General features: G+C 32.9%; 1 protein-coding gene across 3 annotated transcripts in view; it reads right to left on the bottom strand.

Annotated features, from left to right (window-relative positions):
- The window catches only part of LOC114324547 (receptor-type tyrosine-protein phosphatase kappa), a 328,598-nt gene extending 304,203 nt beyond the window's left edge, over positions 1–24,395 (bottom strand). For 2 of the 3 annotated variants that reach the window (XM_028272405.2, XM_028272403.2), the window contains exon 1: positions 24,127–24,382. The gene's annotated coding sequence lies outside the window, so the exon portion shown is untranslated. Of the gene's footprint in view, positions 1–24,126 lie in introns of all 3 variants that reach the window. The other variant, XM_028272404.2, reaches the window with a different exon arrangement.
- Positions 24,396–27,635: the final 3,240 nt, after the last annotated feature.

Raw genomic sequence — 27,635 nt, forward strand, 5'->3', positions numbered from 1 at the left:
GGTGAAATTTTATTAATCTGCGCGCATGCGCACACAGACAGTATGGAGTTCGTTACTAAATGTTTTAATTTATGTATGTATCAGTCCAGAAAAGGTGTGGAAAGGATATATTAGTGTTTTTAAATATCTTTTTCTATAAAAGTGTAGTGTTTTTCGTGGTAGCGGGTAGGTACCCCTCTATGATCCCGATAGAGAGCAGACTTACTTCAGGGATTTAGCGCCCCTGCCCACGCGAGCTCCTGGTTTTTTCCTCCATTTCCTATTTAGAGGTAACCAGGCCCCAACCTCCGTATTATCCTATCCAAACCCCAAATTCCTTCCCTAATATCCCCTCCCACCCACCAACCCGTCTGGCCAGCGTGGTGGGTTATGGCCAAAACCTCCACAAATCAAAAATGTCGGTTTCAACAGATATACGGAAGATACCCCAGGTGGGTAGGAAGTTTATTCCACAGTCCCACACCGAAATAACGGTCTGCCTCGAGGATTCTGGGGGAGGCAAGTCGACATTGAAAAAGAAGAACAACAAACAACTCCATATAGCAACTTACAACATCCGTTCCATGGCAAAAGACGAAAAACTCTACGAACTAGAAGAGGAATTAGGGAATATGAATTGGGATATAATGGGACTATCAGAAGTTAAAAGAAGAGGTGAAGGGTATGTGGACTTACATTCAGGCAACAGGCTCTATTATAAAGGCAATGAAGACTATACATACGGTGGAGTAGGTTTCTTAATCAACAAGAAGAGAAAATCACAAATTCAAATAATTGACAGCATCTCAGACAGGGTTACATACATGATTTTAAAACTAAATCCAAAAACCAAATTAAAGATTGTGCAAGTTTATGCTCCAACTGAAAAGGCAACTGATGAAGAAATAAATACTTTTTACGAAGATCTTAAAAAAGCTATAGACACCAACAGAGAATCCAAAATAATAATAATGGGAGATTTTAACGCCAAAATTGGAAGTAAGATTGAAGACTCTGAAAGCAAGATTGGAAATTTTGGATTCGGCACAAGAAACACAAGGGGAGAAAAACTTATGGAATTTCTGGAACAAGAAAACATGTATATTATGAATACCTTCTACAAAAAGAAACCTAACAGAAAGTGGACATGGGTTGCACCTAACGGAACCACCAAAAATGAAATAGACTATTTTCTCTCAAACAACAAAAGAATATTCGAAGACGTAACAACAATAAACAACGTAACAACGGGTAGTGACCATCGTATAGTTAGAGCAAAAATAAATATTAACATGAAAGAAGAGAGGAAAAGAATATTTAAAAAAACAACGCGAATAGATGCCTTTAAAGTAAAAACAAATGAAGAGCAATTCCGAGAGGTCTTAGCGGATAAGTTCAAATATGATCCTTCACATAATCAAGATGAAATTGACGAAATTAACAAAAACATCAATAAGAACCTTCTCGAAGCCGGACTACAGGTCGCAAAGAAAACAAGTACTAAAGAAGACAAAATAAGCAACGAAACTAAACAACTGATGACGGAAAGACGACAACTACTAACGCAAAACAAACGCCATACTCAAGAATACATAGAACTTAATAAAACAATTAGAAAAGAACTAAAACGCGACTTACAAAAATGGAACGAGAACTTAATAGAGCGAGTCATTGAAAACAACAGAGGCTTAAAATGTCTAAGACCCGCATTGGGTGTTCAAAAAATCATTAAAATTAAAGACGCCAATAGTAAGGAAGAGAAGGACAAATATAAAATAACAAAAATAGTCGAAGACTTCTACAAAAGCTTGTACAGCTCGCAAAGCCAGCCTAATGAATCAACAAAGGAGAACGTCAAAAGAAAAATAAAAAACGTGGGATCAGAAGTACTACCAAATATAAAGGGATTCGAAATAGAAAGAGCTTTAAAAGAACTAAAAAATATAAAAGCTCCAGGACAGGACGGTATAATTGCCGAGCTCTTGAAAACAAGCAAGACAGTAACAATCCCTATACTAACAGAGCTATTTAATAAATGTCTCCATAATAGCAAGATCCCTAAAGACTGGAACGAAAGTCTAGTAATACTTTTACACAAAAAAGGGGACAAATGTGACCTACAGAATTACAGACCGATATCGTTGCTCAGTCAAATAAACGTATTCTAGTGTGGCTTTTCCAATTCACTTCTTTTTCACTTTTCCACACGCTTATCAAAGTTGTTTACGTATATAGATGAATTAACTGTGATAAGTAAATCATAATGTATTTATATTTTCTAGTGCGAATCTGTTTTCAGTAGAAAAAAATTCTACATGATTTTACAGGACGTGGGCGGTCAATGAAAAATGTGAGAGTATTTTCATGGTTCTGAATATATTAACTAGTTTCTAGGAATTTTTCAACTATCGGATTTGGCTTGATCTAAACCATACGTGTTGTAGTCTAAACAAAAACAAGGTGTCATCAAATGTTTCTTTTCTTATTAATATTATAGAGTTCATCCCAGCTAAAACAAGCTACCCTAAATAGGTCAGTTATTGTTGAAAGTATCAAAAAATCGCGAAACAGTTCTGTAACTTTTTTTAGTATTTCGCTAGATTGATAGATAGACCTGGATCCCGCGTACCAAAGAAGAATTCGGAAAAGAATTGGAAGCAAATTACAAATCAGATAACAGAAAATTCTGGAATCGTATAAAGGGTTTAAGAGGGAAAAAAGGTAGGAAACAGTATGGAATCAAAGATAAAAATAACCAATTGAAAATAGAGACTACAGAAATAGTAGAAGTATGGAGACAGGAAGAAATAGACCAGAACTGGAAGAGGAACCAGAGAGTACAAGGAAGGAAGAACTGGAAGAAGCTATAATCAATATTAAACTTGGAAAATTGGCAGGAGAGGACCAAATAGATCCAGAACCAGAAATGATAAAATGGATGGGTGAAAATGGAGAGGACTGGCTATTACAGATATGCAAGGAAGCATGGAGTACAGAAAAAATCCCAGATAACTGGAAGAAAAACATAGTTCTACCAATATACAAAAAAGGACAACATAATGAATGCGAGTATTATAGAGCAATATGCTTGTCATCGGTCGCATTCAAGGTATATACCCTATTCCACGAACATACGCCTGTTTTGGATTACTTCGACAACGAATATTTTACTGTGCAAAATAAGAAGAACGAAAGCAAATTGCAAATTACATTGTTGTTTATGGGAATAATTATTAGCGCCATTTATTTTTGTACTTCTTATGTTGCACAGTACAATATTCGTTGTCGAAGTAATCCAAAACAGGCGTATGTTCGTGGAATGGCCCATACACGAGAATTATAGAGAAGCGTCTAAGATCAGTGATAGAGAATGAATTGGAAGACGAACAGGCTGCATTTAGATCAAACCGTCAAACAAACGATAACGTCTACATGATCAAAAATATAATAGACAGACAATGCCGTAAAGGGGATGAACTATTTCTAATGTTCGTTGATTTGAAGGCGGTATTTTATACGATAAAGAGAGAAATAATGTGGAAAATATTGGAAAGTTATAATATACCCAAAAAAAATGAAAAAAGTAATAATACATGAGAAGAATAGCTGGAGTTACGAAGTTTGATAGATTCAGAAATGAAGATATAAGACGAGAACTGCAACAAGAACCGATAATCAGGAAGATCTAAAACAAACAATTAAGCTAGTTTGGACACATACAACGAATGGAGCAAAAAAGACTTACAAAGAAGGTACATGAAGCCAAAATGGGAAACAAAAGAAAAAAGGGAAGGTCTAGGAAGATATGGATGGACCAGATCCAGGATATAGGTGAAAGGAGACACTTCAGTATGAGGGATATGAAGAACCTGGCCAACAATAGAAGCGATTTTAAGAAATGGAGAAAAGGCGGAACCCGACATCCGACGCTCTGAATGGCACTAAGGATTATGAGAAAGAAGAAGATTTGTCTTTGAACATTGTTGTAAATTCTTTTGTTGCTCTTTGATTTTCTTCTTGTTTTCCCTCCATCCAATTTTACATCTTCTCTTTCTTTTCTATTAGATGTTCTTCTCTGATCTTATTAAAGGTTTGACAAAAGTCAAGATTGATTCCTAAAAAATTCATTTTATTTAAAGTACAAATTGTTATACTCAAGAGGGGTACCTCTAGGAATAATTAAAACGATCGAAAACATCTACCAGAACAACACAATAAAAGTAAAAGTGGAAGATGAACTAACTGACCCAATTGAAGCCGGCAATGGGATAAGACAGGGATGTGGGATATGGGATAATAGAACAAGTGATGGAGTTTAAATACCTAGGCATCACACTATCTAGCTACGGAAGGCTCGAAACAGAAGTGGAAGATCAAGTGAATAGAGCAAACAGAGCCGCAGGTTGTCTTAATGATCAATATGGAGAAATCAAAATATCGGAAAAGAAAGGAAAGGCAGAATTTACAAAACAGTCATTAGACCAATAATGACCAGTGCCGGATTTACCACTAGGCCGACTAGGCCGCGGCCTAGGGCCGCAGGCAAAAGGGGGCCGCAGCGTTTTGTAAAAAAAACTTTTTTGGTAAAAAAAAATGTGTAAAAAAGCCGTGTCCGAATATGGACACAGCTTTGCGCATTCTACTGCATGATAACATCTAATGCACCTGGAGAAAGATCATTCAGCGGGTTGAAAAGAATCAAAAATTGACGAAGATTCTAGATTGTCTAGTTTGGTTAGTTTTGTTTCAAATGCTAAGCAAGTTCAAGCATTAAGTTGTGCTCACAACGAGGAGCCGACCCTCGCTCCCTGGTATCCCTCGTACTCAGGGACGCGCCGTCCATATGGGCAAGGTCGTGCGGCGCACGACGGCGCCAAGGCGTTAAAGGCGCCCTTTGACTCGGCAAAGTTAAATAAATATCCAATTCAAAATTAAATATTTTTTTAAGCAAAAAAAAACATTGCAAAAGATAACTTAGTTCACTCATTCCCAAACATTACTATTGCGTTACGTATATTATCAACTATACCGATTTCTGTACCTTCAGCCGAGAGATCATTTTCTAAATTAAGAATTACTAAATCTAGAATGGGCCAGGAGCAGCTAGAAGATCTTGCTATTATTTCTACAGAACCTGAGTTTTTAAAGAACCTGAATATTGAAAATCTAATTAATGAATTTGTCAAAGGTAAAGCAAGAAAAGTTCAATTTTTATAAGAAATATCCGTTGGTTTTCATCTTAATAATTGTAAAGTTGGTTTTCATCTTGTTTAAAAAAAAAATCGCAATATAAATATATTTTATTTTTTGATCTTCAGTTTTTTTAATTTTAAGTAATGTTTTATAACTTTAACATAGTTATTATTCTGTTCTGTTGTATTGTGCAATATAGTGTTTTATATATTATTTTTAATAACTACTAGACTACTAGAAACAACAGAGATGAAAATACTTCGACGAATATCAGAGAAAAGTCTGTTGGATAGGGAGAGAAGCGAAAACATAAGAAGAACATGCAATGTAGAAGATATAAATGGATGGGTGACAAAACGGAAACGGGAGTGGAACGAACACATCAGTAGAATTACGAAGAAGTATTGGCAGACCAAGAAAAAGATGGTGCGATAATCTAAACAATTTATGAGGCTAATATTGAAGAAGGAACAGGCTTTAAAGCCTACGTACAAGAAGGAAGAAGAAAAATATATTATTTTTTATAAGTGTACTGTGTACCTATTGTTTCCTTAAAAAAATCTAGGTAGATGTAGAAACAATTTCAGTTTTCCACGTTGAAATGGAGAAGTGATTGATTATAATATTTCTACTACCCTGGTAATTTTGATACAGGCGCTTATCAATATTTTGCATGACGGCGCTGAAGTTACTTGGCGCGTCCCTGCTCGTACTGCTCGTACCATATTATCGATCGCCAGATGCATTATTTTAAATGCGAGCGTTCATCAAAATGAAGAGTAGGATAAGCTCTAGGCTAGGATACGATGCGATGGTCTCCGTAGTGAACGCACCCTTAGACTTTAACGATTTGGTTAAAGATTTTGCAGCCAAAAAAGATAAAAAAGTGAGTATTTAGAGTTTAGATATGAGATTTATTATGAGTATGGAGTGGAGTGAGTGTTAATGTTAATCACTAATCCTTTATCCATGTTAAGAACGTTGAAAAATTTAAACGCAGAATGAAAGATTACGTTCTTACCGAGGGCCGAAAGTTCCTGAAAACTTCTATAATGTTTATGTTAATAAATTACAGGGGTGAAAAACTAAGAGAAAATGTAGTGTGATTTTTAATTTCAAATATCTCATTCAAAAGAAACTTTTTATTCATGCTAAGGTACTTTTGGCCCTCGGTAATAAAGTAATCTTTCATTCTGCGTTTAAATTTTTCAAAAATACTTATTAGTTTTCTCAGGATTCGAAAAAAATAATTACAGTTAAAATGCATTGAAAACTTTGACAGGCGTCAAAATGTTCCTTTCCTCTTAAGGTACCAAGGGTATTATAAGGATAATAACGCTTGAGGTCAATGGTGTATATACCGAGAGCGTTTGGCCCGAGGGATATACGTTGACCGAAAGCGTTATTATCTATAATACCCGTGGTGCCTTCAACGTTTAATATCCGACTAAATTATTCTATATATGCAAAAAAATTTAATAAATTTTGAATTAATTAGTTTTCAAATAAGTACATTTACCAGTAATAGTCGTAACGTAATTGTGGAAACCATAGTTTTACTTAGGTCGTTATTTGTCAACTTGACAGTATTTAACTAGTTATTTAAATTTAATACCCTATGGCGTTGTTTTGCAAAATAACGCCCTAGGGCATTATATCATACTGTAGCGTGGTTACTGTTAAAATAATACTCTCGCTTCGTTTATATACGAATTTATTTAAACAAATTACAGACCAATTTATATTATTCACTAACTCTATTTACAAAATTCGTATCGTTATAATATATACTCTAGCCATTATTCGCGATCATTCCAAGCTAAGCCAGCTCTCTGGCTATCGTGTGACCTTCCAACCACCGCGCGTTGATTCCAAGTATACCAGAATTTTCTCGGCTTACGTCTCGAGGTGCTACTGGCGGCCAGTGAGTAATTGTTTTGCTACAATACTTAACTGACTTCGAAATCATGTCATTATTTGTCAAATAATATACCAGTCGGACATTATAGTATATTACGCAACGAGCATTAAATGGTGGTCATTATGAAGCGAGTATGAGGGATGCGAAATGAGCCGCCTAGCGGCGAGTTTTGTATAGAATACGAGCTTCATAATGATAATTAAATGCAAGTTGTATACACGATTTCTTCTATGATCATTCACAACAAAAAATATATTAGTCCATTCTTTCACGGTTTTTGCTCTAAATTTTAAAGAACCGCTTGGATTAACATGAAATTTGGCATACGCATAGCTTACATGTCAAAGAAAAAAAGTGATATTGTGCCGACGTGTGCTTTTGCCTTGGGGTGACTTTCACCCCGTCTTGGGGGTGAAAAAATATATGTCCAAAACAACTCCGGAAATGGGTAAACTGACTAATTTTAAGTAACTTTTGTTCTATAGAGCTTTTTCACCAAGTCAACACTTTTCGAGTTATTTGCGAGTGAATATGTTCATTTTTCAACAAAATAACCACATTTTTAGACGGTTTTTCGCAAATAACTCAAAAAGTAAGTATTTTTTCGAAAAAACCGCTCTTAGCAAAAATATAGCCTATAAAAAAGTAAAAAAAATGGTGTACGCGTTAGGTCTCTGGATCTCGTAGAACCAGAGTTATAGCCAATGAAATATAGATTCATATTCACCAAATTTCAAATAGAATATTTCGACGTAAAATATCCAAAAAATTAAGCATTTTTGGGGAAAACCCATTTTAACTTTTTTAAAGTGTTTAAAAAAAGCTTTATTTCTGTTTTTACGAAAAGTTTCTAGCATTAAATTTAAGCATATTACGCTCAAAATAAAGTTGGTCCCTTTTGTTTTTGCAAAAAAAAATCGGGAAGACCACCCCCTAATTAGCAACTTAAATGAAATTAATCGTTGCCGCTCCATAAATTATTTTACTTATATTGTGTTTATATGTTTCATCGATTCAAAGTGTTTATTTTTGAAAAAATTTGGTTTCAAAGTAAAATTTTTAAAAATTTAAATTTTGAAAAATATGCTTTTTTTCAAAATAACTTAAAAATTGCTAGAGATACCAAAAGTCTCGAAATACAAAAAAAGTCAGATTTGCTTTTCTGAATATCATGTATTTTTTTGTTTTTCTGTTAGACAAAAATTGATCAAGATTTGTTCTTGTTCAACCCCTTTTAACTACAGCCGTTTCAATAATAAGGACTTTGAACAGATGAAACTTACAGATCATATAAACAATATTTACACGAGTCAAGAAACTTGTGAAGTCGTTACGATTAAGTTCATTTAAGATACTAATGAGGGGATGATTTTCTCGATTTTTTTACCAAAACCAAAAGGGACTAACTTTATTTTGAGCGTAACTTGTTTAATTTTGATGCTAGAAATTTTTTTTATAAAACAAAAATGAAGCTTTTTTTAAACAATTTAAATAAGTTTAAATGAGTTTTCCCCGAAATGTGCTTCATTTTTGGTTATTTCACGTTAAAGTATTCCACTTGGAATTTGACGAATATGAACCTATATTTCATTAGCTATAACTCTGCTTCTACTAAATAAGAAAACGTGATATATTCACTATTTTTTTAAATTTTTTATAGGCTATATTTTTGCTAAGAATGTTTTTCGACAAAATACTTACAATTTGAGTTATTTGCGAAAAACCGTCTAAAAGCGTGGTTATTTTGTTGAAAAAATGAACATATTCACTGCCAAATAACTCGAAAAGTATTGACTTAGTGAAAAAACTCTATAGAACAAAAGTTACTTTAAATTAGCCAGTTTACCCATTTCCTGACTTTGTTTGGACGAATATTTTTTAACCCCCAAGAGGGGGTGAACACCACCCCCAGGGCAAAAGCACATATCGGCACAATATCACTTTTTTTCTTTGACTTGTTAGCTGTGTGTATGCCAAATTTCATGTCAATCCAAGCGGTTCTTTAAAATTTAAAGGTTTTGCAATATTTGACCGTTAATGAATGGACTATATTTCAGTTTATTAATTTTGTAACGCAAACAAATTAAGTAGGTTATCAGTATGACAGTTTGTTTATATATTGAGAACTGCCAAAGCGTATGTATTTGACTCGCCATTCCGTCATTGCGCGTGTGCCACCTTTATCGCGAATGCCATATCGCGAATCTATTGGTTAAAAATCTGTATCGTAATGAAAATCTGTATCATAATGAAGTTCATTATGATACAGGTAGTGACATATCATAATTGATATACAGGGTGTCCCGAAAAGATTGGTCATAAATTATACCACAGATTCTAGGGTCAAAAATAAGTTGATTTAACCTCACTTACCTATATACAATAGTGCACACAAAAAAAGTTACAGCCCTTTGAAGTTATAAAATTAAAATCGATTTTTTTTCATATATCGAAAACTATTAAACATTTTTTATTGGAAATGAACATGTGGCATTATTATGGCAGCATCATCTTAAAAAAAAATTAAAATGAAATTTGTGCACCCCATTAAAATTTTGTGGGGGTTTTGTTCCCTTAAACCCCCCAAACTTTTGTGTACGCTCCAATTAAATTATTATTGTGGCACCATTAGTTAAACACAATGTTTTTAAAACTTTTTTGACTCTTAGTCATTTTTCGATAAGCCAATGTTTATTGAGATATTTTAAATATTTGTCGAATCCACCACATACTTGTATATGGTTAAGTACGATTATACAGTCCTGTTAATAATTTGAAAATTTATTTATAATTTACATTTTTAGGTATATTTTGAAAAAGAAGCCACATCTCGATAAAAGGTGACTTATCAAAAAAAGACTAAGAGGCAAAAAAGTTTTAAAAACACTGTGTTTAACTAATGGTACCATAATAATAGCTTAATTGTAACGTGCACAAACATTTGGGGCGTTTAAAGAACAAAACCCCCATAAAATTTTTATGTAAACATATTATAAAAGAAGCCGCATCTCGATGAAAACTGTCTTATCGAAAAAATACCACGAGGCAAAAAAGTTTTAAAAACGTTGTGTTTAACTAATGGTACCACAACAATGAATTATTTGAAACGTACACAAAAGTTTGGGGGGGTTAAAGGGAACAAAACCCCCATAAAATTTTTATGGGGTGGACAAATTTCACTATAATTTTGTTTTAAGATGTTCCTGTCATAAGAGTGATACACGTCCATTTTCAATAAAAAATCTGTAATAGTTTCCGATATATTGAAAAAAATCGATTTTCATTTTGTAACTTCAAAGGGCTGTAACTTTTTTTATGAGCACATTTGTACTAAGGTAAGTTAGGTTAAATCGAACTATTTTTGGCCCCAGAATGTGTGGTATAATTTATGACCAATCTTTTCGGGACACCCTGTATTATAGGTAGTATGAGAATAGAAAAAAGTTTATTTGTGGTATTCTTAATATTTTTATTTTTCAGTACCGTAGCCAATTACTGTTACAGTTAATATCATTTTGCTTGTTCTTTTACTTATAATGTCTTTTCAACTCGGCTTTTTTTAGTCTTTTGTTGTCACATGTATCTACTTTTCCCCCGGATGAAACAAATGCTATTTAATTTTAATAATTAAGGACATAGGCGCAAAATGTCGTCTGTCAAAATGTTCAATGTGATTTAAATGGATTCATTTTTTTCGAATCCTGAGAAAAGTAATAAGTATTTTTGAAAAATTTAGATGCAGAATGAAAGATTACGTTATTACCGAGGGCCAAAAGTCCCTGAAAACTTCTATAATGTTTATTTTAATAAGTTACTAAGGTGAAAAAAAAGAACGTTTAGTGTGACTTTTAATTTCAAATCTCAGTCAAAAGAAACTTTTTTAACAATCTTTCATTCTTTCAATCTTTAATTCTGCGTTTAAATATTTCAAAAATACTTAGTTTTCTCAGGATTCGAAAAAAATGAATACATTTAAAACACATTGAACATTTTGATAGGCGACATTTTGCGCCTATGTCCTTAACTGCAATACTAATTTATAATATAATATTAGCCATATTAGTAATTTTATAAATAACTATCGTTTGCTAACTTTTTGAATGATATATTTTCTATAAATATAGAAATTGTTGTTAGAGCTGTTTTGGGGTTTTAGCCAAATTTGTAAACCAAGATTATTTAATTAGTGAATACAACATTTTAACATTTCTATTCATTTATGTTATGCTTTGTATGTTGCACCAATTTTAAAAAGTAAAATTAAAATAAACTTATGTATTAATATTATGTGCTTTATGCTTTAATTACATAATCGTGAAGTTATCGGGGGCCGCTCGGGGTAATTTGGCCTAGGGCCGCAAGTACCCTAAATCCGGCACTGATAATGACATAAGTGGCAGAAACACGACCCGACACAGAGAGGACAAAAAGATTGCTCGAAACAGCGGAGATGAAAACCCTTCGAAAAATCGATGGTTAGAATCTATGGGACAGAACTAGAAGTACAGAAGTACAGAGATGCAAGGTGAATAACATTAATAACTGGGTAAGAAAAAGAAGAATAGAATGAAATGACCACATAAGCCGAATGACAAGAAATAGAGTAGTCAGGACAGCGAGAGGCGGTTCCCCAATAGGAAGACGATCAGTGGGAAGACCACGAAAACGATTGAACGACAACTTACTGGAGGGCGCATTGAAAAAACAAACAGAGTTATGTCGATATAAAAAGAAGAAGAAGAAGAAGAAGAAGAAAAGTACAAATTTCATCCCTTCCCGTATTTAAGTATGTTTTAATTTTTCCCCAAAGCTGTAATATGTCCGCAATTTTATAACTTTAAAATTACTTTTCCTCCTTCTTTTTAATTTTCCTTCAACCTGGCTGCATTTAGAATCCCGTTGAAAAGTTTCGTTCGAGTTATAATTTCATAATAAAATAAAATAAAAAGTATATATCGCACCAAACTCTAATCCAAACGTAATAAAACAACTTTGAGTATACTTTACCTTGGACAAAAAGACGGAGAGATAAAAATGCACGTCGAACTTTTTAAACTTGGGGAAAACATCCAGCTCTTTGACTTTTTCTTCTTTTGTTGTTTGTCTAGTGGGAAGGTCTTCGAGAAACTTTTAAAACTTATAGCTTGTTCGATTGAAACAAGGTTAAGAGTATAAAAGATATATATTTTATAAAAGTTTCAAGAATATTTAGCAAATCTATTAATAACTCGCTTGACATTTAATCTGGACGAGGAGATTCATTAGTTTTCATTGATCTTATTATACACTTTAATAATAATTTCTATATTAATAATCTCAGGTTCTCAGGATAAGTCTTACCCAAGCCAAGAAGAAATTCATGAGTTTTGGGGAAATCAACTTTCCATACCAGCTGCACTTAACACCAATGCTGGATGGATAGAAGATACGACACAGAACTGCCAACAATACATTCTACTCTCTACGAACCCTTCACCACTGAAGAAGTCTCAAATATCATCACAGAGCTTCATAATTGTAAATCCCCTGGACCAGGTGGAGTTCAAAACTTTTGGCTTAAGAAGTTTTGGAGTGTTCATGAATGCTTATCAACACTAATTAATCATGTTGTTTCTAATCCGCAGGAAATACCATCATTCCTAACTCAGAGAACCACTTATTTAACACCGAAGGATCAAAATAACACCAAAGATCCAGCCAAATACCACCCAATTACTTGTCTTCCAACTCTGTATAAATTGGTCACATCCTGTGTAGCCCCAAGTATCTACCAACACTGTGCTCTAAACAATATCATAGAGCCTCAACAGAAGTGATGCGCTAAGGGTTTCATGGGTTGTAAAGAACAACTGATCATCGACTCGGTCATTTCTAACCAGGCATGTTACAAAAAAAAGAACCTTTTTACAGCCTTCATTGATTACAAGAAGGCCTTTGATTCAGTGCCGCATGAATGGCTTATAGATATATTGAGAATATGTATATAGTCGATGATAATATAGTGACCTTTTTAAAGCATATAATAGTCGAGGAAATGAAGCATTTTGGCTCGCAGTTTTTTCGTCCAGCATGGATTTATTTGAAATTTTCACAGAAGGTAGGGAATAGTCCAAGGATCATTTTCTATATCATTCATCTCTACGCTAAAACATTTGGGGTGGTTGCCACCCCATCTCGGGGTGGGAATTTTTTATTACCTACATTTTAACTATGTAAATCGATGTAAAAAGTAATTCTAAGAAAAAAATGTTTTTTACATTTTCTTTCTATAACCACATAATATTTTTCGAATTATTCGTGCTTGAAAGTAACAGTTTTTCGTCGAAAAAATCGACTTTTTAGAGGGTTTTTAGAGAATACCTCGAAAAATATGCATTTAATCAAAAAAACTGCAGATAACAAAATTGTATCTTTTAGTAACACAAACTCTTTTTCTATAATATCCCTAAGACCAATACAAACCTAGATACGGCATGTTAAAGGTTAGCTTTTCTCTTCAAATGCATAATTTGAAATATTCAAAGCCCAATAACGGGAAAACTTTACATTTTTCGAGGAAAATTTAACGTATCTTTTTTTAAGTATGCAATTAAGCCTTTCAAAGAATAATAATAAAAAAAATTTCTAACATGTAAATAGAGCAACTTATAACCAAAAACAGGTGGGTACCTGCTTTTCTCTACGAAAAAATCAGTGAAAATAACCCCCTAACTACCCTCCTAATTAAAAATTGGTCTTCACCTTTCTGAAATTTTTTGTAAATTTGTATTGTCAATAAACCCAAGAAGTTTGACCTATTTAAAAGGCCTAATTTTTCGTATTTTTCACCTTTTGCTTCAAAATATCTCCGAAGATACTGGAGATACGAAAAAATGATAGAATACCAAATTGTAGCTTTTTATTAACTAAAATTATATTGTGCATAGATTTTCTTTACAGTGAATAGTTAGCAAGATCTCTCTCTTCAACCCTGACCCCCCGGAGGGAGTATAGTGGTCGACGTGATGTCGTGTATTGTCCGTCTCCAAAGATCTCTGTCTCTGGTCATTTCTTTTAACTCATGCATAGGTCTTTTGCATATTCCTGTAATTTGATCGATCCATCTTGTTGGGGATCTTCCTCGTGATCTTCGGCCTTCCACCTTTCCTTGTAGAATGAGTCTTTCCATGTTTTCTGTGTTTGCTCTCATAACATGTCCAAAGTATTTTAATTGTTGGAGATGGAATTTACTGGAGAGCCGTTGGCTAACTTTTAGCTCTCTTACAATCGAATTATTTGTTCTAAGGAATTCGTAGCATTCGTCTCCAACAGAACATTTCAGTGGCGTCTATCTTTCTTCTTTCCGAATTTCTCAGGGTCCAAGATTCACATCCGTAAGTCAGTATTGGGAATATTAGGCAGTTGATCAACCTCATCTTTAACGCTCTTGAAATTTGACAGTCCTTCCATAGTGTGGTCATTTTTGCTGTGGCGACTTTTGCTAGATCACATCTACGTTTTATTTCCTCCTGTAGTGACCCTGTGTTTGTGATTAATGATCCCAGATATAAGTATGAGTTCACAACCTCAAACCGATCAATTGTGGTTATATGTGGATGATTGTTATGTAGTCTATCCACTATCATGATTTTTGTCTTTGATATGTTTAATTGGAGACCAAATATTTGACTTTTGTTTTCAACCAGTCGTATAAGATCAATCAGCTCTGCTTGACTATTTGCAAGAAGGGCTGTGTCATCTGCGAAACGTAGGTTGTTTATTTTATGACCATTTATTGAGATGCCTTTTTCCCATCCTTCAAGTGCTTTGCTCATAATATGCTCTCCATATATATTGAATAATTGTGACGATAGTATACATCCCTGTCTGACACCCCGTTCTGGATGAAATTCGTTTGAAAGTGTGTCAAGCACTTTAACTGATCCAGTAGTGTGTTCGTATAGTTCAGTTATAAGCGAAATAAGGTGCTGGGGTACGCCCACTTCTTTTAGTATTTGCCATAAGTGTCTCCACTTGACCCTGTCGAACGCCTTACGATAATCTATAAAGCATATGTACAGTGGATTATTGAATTCCCTAGATTTTTCGATTATCTGTCTTATATTTAACAGGTGTTCTCTAGTACCCCTACCTTTGGTAAATCCAGTTTGCTCTTGTGGAATTTCTCTTTGAAGGAATGTTTTTAGTCTCTCGTTGATTATATGTAGTATTATTTTACTGGTATGTGATATAAGAGAAATAGTTCTATAATTGTCGCATTTATGGAAGCTGCCTTTTTTATGAATTGTGGTTATTGTAGATTTTGTCCAGTCTTCAGGCCATTGTTTTGAATGCCATATTTGGTTACAGAGTAGATGAAGTAGTTTTACGCCAGTTTCTTCTGTGGCTTTGAGCATTTCTGCTGTTATCATATCTGGACCTGGTGCTTTATTATATTTGAGTTTACTGATCGCAAGTCTTACTTCATTTTCAAGTATACTTATCAGGTTCTTTTTCCACCTCGTCAGAGATTTGATTAACAGGTTCTTGGCGTTGATCATCTTTATATAAGTCCCTGCAATACGATCTCCATGTCTCTGTTATATCTTCTCTGTTTGTTCTCAGAGTTCCAGTGTTGTCTTCAATGGTCCAAGTTCTGGCTTTAGTTTCTTGTTAAGTAGCGTATTTTTCTAAATAGATCTCTCGGCTGATTATTCTGATCATGTCTCTCAATTTCTTTGCATATACCCTGGTAGTACTGGTTTTTGTCTGTCTTGCATCTTCGTTTTATTTCTCTAAAACCTCTAAACCTCTAAACTTCTTTAAAACCTCTATTTACGAGCAAACACCCCCTTATTCGACCAAACACACCCCACTTAAAAAGTAAGGGATCTAACGGAATTTAATTTACACAGTCTTACAGTTCTTAAAAAATTCTACAAAACCATTTTTGAAAAAACTTTTTATCGCCAAAAATGAAGGAGATATGTTTATAAAACGATTTTTTTTTCGGAATATTCGAATAGTCCGCTTATGAAACATTTTCAATGCATGTATAATACCACAGAACTGGTTCGTATACTGGAAGATGACTTAAAAACTATTTGTATTTGTACTTCTACATATTCGTAAATTAGTATTTTTGTGAAAATAAATGTATTTGTAATTTTTTAATTCTACTTTTTTTTCTGTATAGATCTATTAAATGATCTACTTATAAAAATTTTAATGTTCTTAAGGGTGATTTTTAAGGGTTGAAATATTAAAATATAAAATAAATATATCCTCAAGCATAAAACAATCATTATTTTTAGCCAATCAAAACCAAATTTTACCCATTTTAAAGTTTACAATGTTTTTATATAAATTTTGACAATAAGGGGTAGTTTACACCCCTAAAAATTATCGACACCCTTGAGCATGTTATAGAATATGAAGTACAGGGTGATATGTTCCTAATCCCAAATTTTTATGTAAATCGATGCAAGCCGAAATTATTCTTTTAGGATGAGTAATTTTGTATATATAACTCCAACAAGGGTTGAAATATTATTATAAAGCATAAAACAATCATTATGTAACTAATAAGAACCAAATGTTGACAATACTAAAGTTTAAAATGTTGTTTTATAATTTTTTACAAGTAGTTTTTTAGGGGTAATTTTCACCCTTAAAAAACCAAAAGCGTACAACGGCTCAAGATAGAAAATAAACAAGAGGGTGAAATGAGCCTAATCCCAAATTTTTGTACAAATCGTTGCTGGACGAAAAAATTGCGAGGTTTTGCCATTTTTTCAGTTTCATTTCCTCGACTAATAATGACGGAGTGGAAGAAAGACTAAAATTCACCTTCAAATACCTGGTGAAAATAACATCGAAAATGAAAATATCGCAATCAGCCGGGGCAGCTACGTATTTTCTGTTATTTTTTATTTTGGTGAATCGTGGACCTTTAACGAAGAATTGGAAGTATTTCAGATGTGGCTATATCAAAGAATACTTAAAATATCGTCGACTGAACGAGTCACAAATGAGGAGGTTTCCTGAAGACTCAAGAAGAACCCAGAGGTACTGACCACCATCAAATCACTTTCGGAGCTACAATATTTTGGACACATTATGCGAAATTAATCCAAATAAACGATCTTACAAGTTATCCTACAAGAACAAATATTTGGAAAGCGAGATTCAGGAAGAAGAAGAACATCCTGGTTAAAGAACCTCAGAACCTGGTTCAACACAACATCAGTGAAGCTTTTTGATTACTAGATGATCGCCAACATTCATCACGGAGAGGCAAATCAAGAAGAACTTATTTTTTCATTGCTTGGGTTAATATGATCAAAAATGGGTTAAGTTGGTCTGAGTGAAAGTTAAAGAAAAGCTTTCTATTATCAATTAAACATACAGATATTTCATCGAGAGAAGAACAATAGAATATTTCATTCTGATGAATACTTCATAAAATCCACAGGGAAAATAAAAATTTTTCCTGTAGTTGGCTGTATACAATCAATCACAAAAATTGGAAAAAAATCCTTTGTAAAAGGTATAAAATTATTTTTATTAAAAATCCCTTTAAGGGCTACATCGCAGAACGTTATAAAAAATTATCATCAGTGTTAAAACAGGTTGGATGCCAGCTGAGCCACCAAAGAAATATTAGGGTAAAAACCCTTTAAAGCATTAAAAGTGCATACCTACTTAAATAAAACTCCTTAGGATGGATACATATTGAACAGAATAATGCCCTTAGGTAAGATATTGACCTTCCTTGAATTGTTGGTAAGGAATTGACCTTCCCGACACGTGGGATGTAAATTCGACGTGGTCAATACCTTTTCTAAGGGCATTATTCTGTTCAATATGTATCCATCCTAAGGAGTTTTATTTAAGTATGCATTTTAAATGCAACTTTATAATATTTAAAGGGTTTTTTACCCTAATATTTCTTTGGTGGCTCAGCTGGCGTCCAACCTGTTTTAACACTGATGATGATTTTTCTATAAAATCGAAAACGTTCTGTGATGTAGCCCTTTAAGGGATTTTATATAAAAAAAATGTATACCTTTTACAAAGGATTTTTTTCCAATTTTTATAAGATTATGAGTTTCTGTTTACATAACCAAAGCAATAACTCCCATTTTTGATTTTTGTGTAATTTTTATTTAGCCTCCAACGTGACACAATCTTGTATCCTTCCGTAATGAATTTTCCAAGACCTCGTCTTGATAGAACAACCTTTAATTCACAACGAGCGCTTCTAATCGAATCGTCAACTTGGAGGATTAGATTTATCCATTTTTCCTACGAGGAATAAATAAGTTGTTCCGTATCTTCCGGATTATCCCTTCGAGACCTTATCCGTGCTTTAATCATGCCCGGAAGAATTTAACAGGATTAGGTTAAAAAAGTTTACAAGACGATTTAAAGCAGTGCTCGGGAAAATTATTCTTAAGAGTTTACAGGTGTAGTATCTTTTCTACAGATTCGTAGAAAACAAACATAGAGAAACAATTGTAAGTACAATTTTCATTTCGGCCATATCAAATCATTTAAACGATATTGTTGAAAACTAACCAAACAGAAAATCCATTTTTATTAAAAAAAACACCGACAAACCAGCTTAATTACCTTAGGTCAGTAGCGGCTCTAGACAATTCCATCAATAAAGAAAACAAAAATTAAAAATGAATAGCAATTTAACTCATACAGCAATCACCAAACCATTATCAACACCAACCTTTCCTTCCACATCTTCAACATTAACCTACTCCAATGCCGTAACCAACTTTAACCTCCCATTCAGAGAACAAGCAGTCGTTTTGTCATCTGTACCAGGCACTAAAATCATCATCATCATCATCAGCCTCTCTCAATCCACTGCTGGACATCCCTGTTTGTATCCAAAGTGTTCTATCTTGTGCTTGCTGTACCCATTTTTTTGTTGTCCTTAGTAAGTCATCTTGCCATCGTGTTGGTGGTCTTCCTCTGCTACGTTTATCGGCTCTTGGTATCCATTCAACTAGTTTACGAGTCCATCTTCCGTTCTTCATTCTGGCAACGTGTCCAGCCCATTTCCATTTTAAGTTATAGCTTCTTTCAATGACGTCTATGACTTTGGTTTTAGCTCGTAGATCTTCGTTTCTAATCCTGTCTCGCAGAGTGGCCCCTATCATTGATCGCTCCATTCTTCTCTGCGCTACTCTTAGTTATTGTGCGTTTTTCTTTGTGAGCGATAATGTTTCTGCACCATAGGTCATCACCGGTAGCACGCATTGGCCGAAAACTTTTTTCTTCATATTAGTTGGAATGTCACTCTTAAAAACGTTCCTAAGAGCTCCGTATGCTCCGGCACAAAAATAAATGAATATATAACAGCAATAGGAACTTAAGTACAACCAAAGAATATCATCACAGAAAATTTACTACACAATCACAAATCCGTTTTAATACAAGGGAACGACATCAAGATCAGAAGATTAATTACTCCTGCGAGCCAACTAGTGATATCAAATGTATGTCCCAGTATTCCAAATACTATAATCGAAGAAGAGCTCAAAAAATTGAAGCTTATTGCAGTGTCTAAAATAACATTTCTAAAAGTTGGCATGCCTGAATCTGAATACAGTCATATTATATTAAGCTGTAGGCTTCAAGTATTTGTTGCTCCAACAATTAATAATCTTATCCCAAAATCACTTCTAGTAGCTCACGACAATACCCCTTACAGAATTTATCTTTTAAAGAATCTTGACCAGGTATCTCAATCTATGAATGCTAATATTTCTGAAACAGAAAATTATCCAATAAATCAAAAATCCATTACATCAGAGACTTCAACTGCTCATCAATCCACTGCTCCTCCTACCTCTACAACCAGCCTACCACCAAATTCCTCCACCAACTCACAAAGCCTATTCGAATCACTATCTAATACTACCAACATAGTAGCACATACAGTCCCTGGCCATATTATTATGACCACCTATGAATTTTTACAAAAATCAACTATTTCACTAAGTACGTTTTGTTTAAAATATGATTTTTAAATTTAATTTTGTTATGCAACGTTAACGTTATTTATTAACAATAATATATTTATTAATAAACAGCAATAAAATATTTGAAAACATTACATATTTATATTTTTTTAATATGTTGTTCAACTTCTGACCTTAATCAAATGGAAAATTATTTGGGAGTTTTTAAAACGAGAAATTTCCGATGAAAAGGTCACTAACGAAATTGTTTTGATTAAAGAACTAATATATTGTTGAAAGCACAATGAAAAATTGAAGCAAAAAAAAATTTAACTGCATTCAAAGTATGCCAAGACGAGTACTAGCGGTAATCAAAGTTAGAGGGGCTCTGCAAAATATTAAAAAATACAAATATGTGATATTTTCAAATGGTTTATTGCTGTTTATTATTAAATGTAATATATTTAATAATAAACACCAATAAAACATTTAAAAATATCACATATTTTTGTTTTTTCAATATTTTGCTGAGCCCCTCTAACCTTGATTATCGCTAGTATCCGTTTTGGCATACTTTGAATGCAGTTAAATTTTGTTTGCTTCAATTTGTCATTGTGGGTTCAACGATATATTAGTCCTTTAATCAAAACAATTTCGTTAGTGGCCTTTTCATCGGAAATTTCTCGTTTTAAAAGCTCTCAAATAATTTTCCATCTGATTAAGGTCAAAAGTTGAACAAAATATTAAAAAAATATAAAATATGTAATATTTTCAAATATTTTATTGCTGTTTACTATTAAATATATTATAGTTAATGAATACCAGTGACATTGCATAACAAAATTAAATTTAAAAATCATATTTTAAACAAAACGTACCTAGTGGAATAGTTGATTTTCGTAAAAACTCATAGGTGGTCATAATAATATGGCCAGGGACTTTACTTCTGCCAAAAGACAAATTTCAACATCTCCTGAAATAATAGAGTCAGAAAATAAAAAAATTCCTAATCCTTCCTGCTCCAAAGAAACCTGCACCTAAAAGAATAAAAAAAAAGGATTGAACATCGAAACCTCAATGAAACCTATAGAAGCCTTTTTATTGTCAGCTACTACTCCTTACCCACTAGAATACACAAAACATTGTGACTATATAACAAATGCGATTGCCTCAAAATTGCCTGAAAACGTAGCAAAGGATTATACAAATGACCTAGAAGGACTTAGCGCTGAATTGCAAATGGTACACGCAAACGCAAACGACCGACGCCTTAAATATATCATTTCAAGGATCTTAAAAAAGATAAACGGAATAGACAACTCTTCTATTACTGAGGAAGAAGGCGACTGTAACCCTATTCAATAAAGATTCCGGCTTAGACACACACGACTTACCCACTGCTACATAATCTCCAAAGAACCACCACCAATGTGCCAAAGATGCCAAACACCTCTCACAGTTAACCATATTATTATAAATAGAATGTCCAGAGTACACTTCAGCGAAGGCGATATTCAAGATACTCAACAGCCTGAAAGAAGCACTGGTTACAAAATTCAACGAAGTTCTGTCTTTTATAAATCATTGTAATAGCCCGATCAAAGAACAATCTGACCTCAAAAAAAATAAAGGAAGGATGAAAATTTGGGAATAAGCAGTTTACATTGTCTGTTATTATATAAGAAAAAGTTTACAATTCTACATCCCCTCCATTTTACAAAAATGGAGGGAATTATCCCCCTCTCAAAGGTGAAAAATATACATTCAAAATAAGTCCGGAATTGGATAAAATGACTAATTTTAAACAACATTTGTTCTATAGAGTTTTTTCCCTAGGTCAATACTTTTCGAGTTATTTGCAAGTAAATATATGTTCATTTTTAACAGAAAAAATCATGTTTTTGGACGGTTTTTCGGAGATAACTCAAAAAGTAAGTATTTCAGCGAAAAAATATTCTTAGCAAAAATATAGCTTATAAAAAACTGAAAAAAATGGTGTATGCTTGAGGTCTGTACACTCAGTAGAAGCAGAGTTGTAGCTAATGAAAAGTAGGTTCTTCTTCATCAAATTCCAAATCGAATATTTCAATGTGAAATAACCCAAAAACGGAGCACTTTTCGGGGAAAATTTATTTTAACTTTTTTTAAAAAGTGTTTAAAAAAGGTATATTTTTGTTTTTTAAAAAAACTTGTAACATTAAAAGAAAGTGAGTTATGCTCAAAATATTGTTGGTCCCATTTATTTTTTGGTAAAAAAATCGCGAAAATAACCCCCTAATTAGCATTACAAATAAATTGTATCATTACCACTTCACAAATTACTATGTATTATTTATATGATCTGTAAGTTTCATCGGTTCAAAGAGCTTATTTTTGAAAAAGCTGTAGTTAAAATGGCTTGAACGACTAACTAATCACAAGTTTAGGCAAATTTTGAACAGACATACCATAACCAATTTTTGTCTAACAAGAAAACAAAAAAGCAAAAATATTCAGAAAAGCAAAACGTACATAAACGTACATTTTATTACTCTTTAAGATTTTCGGTATTACTAATTGAACAATTTCATTTTTTTTTTCAAAATTAAAAAAAATGTTGTATTTTATTTAAACCCAATTTTTTTCAAATATGAACACTTTGAACCAATGAAACTTGTAGATAATATAAACAATACATAAGTAAAGTAACTTGTGAAGCGGTAAGGATTAATTTTATTTGGGAAGCTAATTTGGGGGTGATTTTCGCTAACTCGCCTTTCGTTTTGGTAAAAAAAAAAATCAGAAAAATCACCCCCTAATTAGCAACTTAAATGAAACTAATCGTTACCGCTTCACAAGTTGGTTTACTTATGTTGTGTTTAGATGGTCTGTAAGTTTAATCGATTCAACGGGCTTACTTTTGAAAAAATTTAGTTTTAAACTAAAATTTTTAATTTTGAAAAAAATGTTTTTTTTTCAAAATAACTTAAAAACTATTAGAGGTACCAAAAATCTCAAACAGTAAAATAAGTTGGCTTTGCTTGTCTGAATATCTTCTCTTTTTTATTTTTCTACAAGACAAAGATTGGTTAAGATTTGGTGTTTCTAAACTTGCATACACTCGTGATTAGTGACTCGTTCAAGCCCTTTCAAAAATAAGGATTTTGAACCTATAAAACTTACAGATCATAAAAACAATACATACACCAGTAAAGCAACTTGTGAAGTGGTAACGATTAAATTTATTTGAGATGCTAATTAGGGGGTGATTTTCACGATTTGTTTACCATAGAAAAGGGACCAACTTTATTTTGAGCGTAACTTGTTTACTTTTGATGCTAGAAATTTTCTTTATAAAACAAAAATAAAGCTGCTTTTAAACATTTTAAAAAAGTTGTAATCAGTTTTCCCCAAAAACTGCTTCATTTTTTGGTTATTCCATGTTAAAACATTCGATTTGTAATTTGACAAATATGAACCTATTTTTCATTAGCTATAACTCTGCTTTTACTAGGTCTAGAGAGAGATCTAATACATACACCATTATTTTCAGTTTTCGGCAAAATACTTACCTTTTGAGTTATTTGCGAAAACCCGTTTAAAAACGTGGTTATTTATTTTGGTAAAGATGAACATATCCACTCACACATAACTCAAAAAGTGTTGACTTAGTGAAAAAACTCTATAGAACAAAAGTTGCTTAGAATTAGTCAGTTTATCCATTTTCGGACTTATTTTGGACGTATATTTTTTCACCCCCGAGAAGGTGTGAAACTCACCCCCAGGGCAAAAGCACACATCGGCACAATATCACTTTTTTCTTTGACTTGTTAGCTATGTGTATGCCAAATTTAATGTAATCCAAGCGATTCTTTAAAATTTAGAGATATTTGCTAAAACTTGTGGTAACTTTCGGCGTTACGAAATATTTATTTTTCTAGTTAATAAAAATGTTACGAACACTTGTATTCTTGGGAGCCGAACCAGGATACGAATTCCTGGCCCTATTCCCAACATTGCTGAGTTAAAAAAAACATATGTGAATATATCGTATCTGTATTGTATAATTAAAATAAAACTCTAAAAACTTACGGAAATTCTAATTTAAGTCTACCAAGCTGGTACACAACTCCAAATAAAAAATTACACCAAAAAAACTTTAAAAACAATCATAAAAATTCATAACCAACGACTTTGTTTTTCTTCTTACCGATCGTGCACGTGTTTAGCGTCGGTGGGGGCGGAACTCAGAACTCGACGTCGGCCTGGGACGTCGCGACGGAGATACTGACGGCACAGCGTCGGTCGCCGGGCATCCGGCTGATCAGCTGTTGTGGAGTGTTCTCTCTGGGTTATATTGGGAAATCCTGGGTGCGCTATGTACCGACTAGCGACTAGTCTCTCTCTATGAGATGATGCTGGGGCGACGGTACACAATTCGCAGATCTACGATGTATTCAGTTGCAGTTAATGGTTTTTCCGAGTATTTGGCTTCTTTATTAAGGGCGGGTCCTCTTTTCGCATATTTTTTTTGTTCTATCAAAAAATGTTGGATTTTCCTCGATTTTTTTTTTGAAAATACAATACCCGGCACAATTAACCGCACACCTTGTATTTCTTTTAGTTTGCAGAAATGGTCAATCTCGGACCACATTTTATAAAAGCTGCGGTGAAAACCACCTTTGAAGAATCTAAGACAATAAAATTATTGAAAAAAAAAGTAGTTTATCAAGGGATGATTAGCAAAAATCCAATGTTCAAAAATCCAATGTTCAAAAACTAACATAATTTTGAAAATCATAGTCTAATTAAAAAAAGTCAAAAACAAATCAAATTAAAAAAAGTATAATAAATTTAAATAAAATAAATAAAACACAAAGAAGGTCTAAACCTCCGAAGTGTTGAACCGGGTTGAAGCCTTAGTTGCCTTAGAGCTAGGGATGGCGGTTTTTGACAAAACACCGGTTTTCGGTTATACCGGTTTTTTTGCTTACGGTTTAACCTGGCGGTTATAACCGGCCAAAAAAACGGTTTTTGGAAAAACCGGTTTTCGGTTTTTTTAATCCAATAGGTTACAAAGTTATATTTACAATACACTTTAGTTTGCGATACTCCATTCGACTCGATACCAATATGATCAAAATTAGTACTATCGAAAGAACATGTATTACTTTTAACACGTTTGTATATTTGTAGAATAGGTACATTTTAACTCATTTAATACTTCCTGTATGAGTGTATTGTTTTGAAAATGTAGCGAAATTCTTGGAGATTCGTATTCGTAATCAGTAATTCGATATTCATAGTCAGAGCATTATTCTTGGTAATCAGAAAAAGTCATTCACCCACTTTCAATGTCAAGAGTTAAGTGTGAAAAATAGATGATGTTTGCGTCTACTTCAACCAGATCACTTCTTATGTAAATATTATGATTACAAATACCTTTTCAAGGAAATATTATAATAAAACTTAATAATTGTTTCTGGCTGATGTGAGAGTGCACTTTCAGTTTGCTTCTGTATTTTATAAAATAAAATAAAATTTGAATTATGGTTTTGTTTGGAATAATTACTTGAGAATAATAATTATGATTGGGATCCAAAATAATATCTAACCTAACCCTAATCACCGTAAAAACCTAATAACCGGTTTTTACTTTAAAAAGAAAAAACCGGTTATAACCGGGACAAAAAAACAACCGATAAAACCGGTTATTGCGAAGTAAAAAAACCGGTTTTAGGTTTAAACCGGTAAGTTTTTCCCATCCCTAACTTTGAGCTGTGAAAAAAAACTTATATATCATTATTACTATTTTGTATTAGTATTTATAGTCTGGGCTGATCATCGGAGAATAGGCCATTTTTGGGAAAAGTTATTTACCAGCAATTTTATTGCTGGGATCGAATCTTATTATTGTATGTATTAATAATATAGGTATGCAAAGTCCGCAGATAGTGTGCTACTTTTTTTATAAACAAAATGGCGCCCGAAAATCGTGTTTTTTTCAATTTTTGCTCTATAACTCCAAAGATCTATAACTCTAAAGCTCTATAACTTTACACCAAAAACACTCAAATAAAAATTCACCGCAATTAAATTCTGCATAGAGATGTGTTTTTTCCGATCTACTTCGATGAAAACTTTCCCCGGAAAAAGCGGATTTTTCCAACAAAATCTTTAATTTTCAACTAAACTTTTAGATAAGTAATTGTTAATCAATAATTAAATAACTTGGTAATGTAAAAGCCCTTTTCGTGTAGATTATAATTCCACAAGCCAATGGAAATTGAACGAACAGTTTAGCAACAATTGAATTGTTAATTAAAAATTTACGGTCGCTATAATAACGACAATAATTATGATGCATACGAATAACTATGATTTTTTCATAAAAAGACACTACACCTATCTAATGTACTTTACGGAATTGAAATTGGACTATTTAAGCGGCCTCGGGAATATTTTAAAATTATAAAGAATTTTTTGGCTTATAAACAAATAGAATATCTCGGGAAATAATAAACTAAATTAAATTATATAAACGGTATTCGAAAAACAGCGGCAGTACGCTTGTTTTAAAAGAAAAAATGTTTAATTACGATGAGCAGTTCCTGAGATACAACCGGGCAAAGTTGACCGGAATTTACGGAAAAGATATAAACAATAGCATCATAATTTTCAAACCATCACCTTTTTATTTTTGTCGTCTTTCTCCACACCAATTTTCATATCCTTAAAATACTCATAACATATATTATTATAATAGAAACTATCGATAATACGTGTGAAAATTGCCAAAAATAGCAAAATTCCAATCAAAAATTAGGTTGGAGAAAATGTAACCCTCAAAGTTCAAAATCGGTATACGTTAAAAAAATGCATTTTCTCGGCTTCCCATGGAGCAATTTCCTTCATTCTTTTTTTGTTCCCAAGTAATTCGAGTAGAGCCATCGAACTAACGCATTATTAAATGTCAAACTTGCTTTTGTTTTGTTATAATAAATTAATTTATTTATTATAACACAAAATTTTAATTTGTTTAAATAAAAATTGTTTAAATAATTATACAGCTTTCAAATAAGAATATTTATGTTTTTAACTTTAAAAGGTACACTTGTAGTAAGTTTATCTAAAAAAAAGCCTACAACTGGAAAAAATATGTAGTTTTCTGTTCTTATAAATAAATTAATCTATTATAACAAAATAAAAGCAATTTTGACATTAAATAATGCGTTAGTTCGATGGCCCTACTCGAGTTATTAAGGAACAAAAAAAGAATGAAGGAAATTGCTAAATGGGAAGCCGAGAAAATGCATTTTTTTAACGTATACCGATTTTGAACTTTGAGGGTTACATTTTCTCCAACCTAATTTTTGATTGGAATTTTGCTATTTTTGGCAATTTTCACACGTATTATCGATAGTTTTTATTATAATAATATATGTTATGAGTATTTTAAAGATATGAAAATTGGTGTGGAGAAAGAGGACAAAAATAAAAAGGTGATGGTCTGAAAATTATGATCCTATTGTTTATATCCTTGCCGTAAATTCTGGTCAAATTTGACCGACTGTATCTCAGGAAACACTCGTCATAATTAA

Source organism: Diabrotica virgifera, chromosome 8 (assembly GCF_917563875.1).
Source record: "Diabrotica virgifera virgifera chromosome 8, PGI_DIABVI_V3a".
In the NCBI taxonomy this organism is placed as follows: domain Eukaryota; kingdom Metazoa; phylum Arthropoda; class Insecta; order Coleoptera; family Chrysomelidae; genus Diabrotica; species Diabrotica virgifera.